We start from the raw sequence: 1,487 nt of genomic DNA, 5'->3' as shown, positions 1-1,487 counted from the left end.
AGCTGAGTACGATTAATCCCGCGTCCACCTTACCCATCCCTTCCTCCGTCTGCTGTGAGAAGACCTTCGCTTCCCTTGTCTCATCACATATCGCTCTCTGGTGCTTTCATCTCTTTACACATGGCTTCCCCTATTACTCTCATGCCCAGTGCCAGGAGAGCACCGGCTTTCTGTCCTTCTACAGGTAACGCCTGGCGCTGATCCCCGCGTTATATTTGCGCACGGTGGCCTATCAGAAGTATTTGGGACAAGCTGAGTGGATATATATTTACTAAACTTCCTCTCCGAAGATGTCACTTTAACTTACAGCTATAGAAGAATATTGTTGATAGAGAACAATAGCTTCCACATAGCTGATGCAAATAATGGCAAACATTTCACGTTTTGTCAAGGTACGGAAACATCTGCAGAGCTTATTACGGGAGTCTTTGATTAGAACCTTCTAGTGTGAATGTGTTTTGAGAGATTACAAAGTATAAACAGTGGGAGAACATACAAACTCCACACCGATTGGGCCTTGGAAGGAATCGAACCCAGAGCTGTGGGGCAGCAATGCTAACCTCTGTGCTGACCATGTTACATCATGGGATTAGTAGAGCCAGTGGGGCATTAGCTAAAATGGTGCCTTCTATTCCACCCGCCCGTGGGCCGTTGTGGCTGTGAGCTGGCAGGTTTTGTGCCGCTGGTTTTACAGCAGAAGATTGAAGCCCCCTGAGGTGTTGGCACTGAATACTCTATAAGCTGTATACAGAGGTCTTTGTATTGTCTATTTCAGTTAGAGATAAACTGAATATATCACATGTGTAAGATACGGTATATTACCCATAACTACATATTGTGTATATATTTACGTGTCTGAGATCCCGGACACGCGTGTAATAGACGGTATATATGGTTTGTGTATATATTTACGTGTCTGAGATCCCGGACACACGTGTAATAGAGGGTATATATGGTTTGTGTATATATTTACGGGTCTGAGATCCCGGACACACGTGTAATAGAGGGTATATATGGTTTGTGTATAAATTTACGTGTCTGAGATCCCGGACACACGTGTAATAGACGGTATATATGGTTTGTGTATAAATTTACGTGTCTGAGATCCCGGACACACGTGTAATAGACGGTATATATGGTTTGTGTATATATTTACGTGTCTGAGATCCCGGACACACGTGTAATAGACGGTATATATGGTTTGTGTATAAATTTACGTGTCTGAGATCCCGGACACACGTGTAATAGACGGTATATATGGTTTGTGTATATATTTACGTGTCTGAGATCCCGGACACACGTGTAATAGACGGTATATATGGTTTGTGTATAAATTTACGTGTCTGAGATCCCGGACACACGTGTAATAGACGGTATATATGGTTTGTGTATATATTTACGTGTCTGAGATCCCGGACACACGTGTAATAGACGGTATATGTGGTTTGTGCATATATTTACGTGTTCTGAATAACCCTCCCTTTCGT

Source organism: Taudactylus pleione, unplaced genomic scaffold (assembly GCF_031769625.1).
Source record: "Taudactylus pleione unplaced genomic scaffold, aTauple2 ptg002115l, whole genome shotgun sequence".
NCBI lineage: Eukaryota > Metazoa > Chordata > Amphibia > Anura > Myobatrachidae > Taudactylus > Taudactylus pleione.
This window is presented reverse-complemented; position numbering follows the sequence as displayed.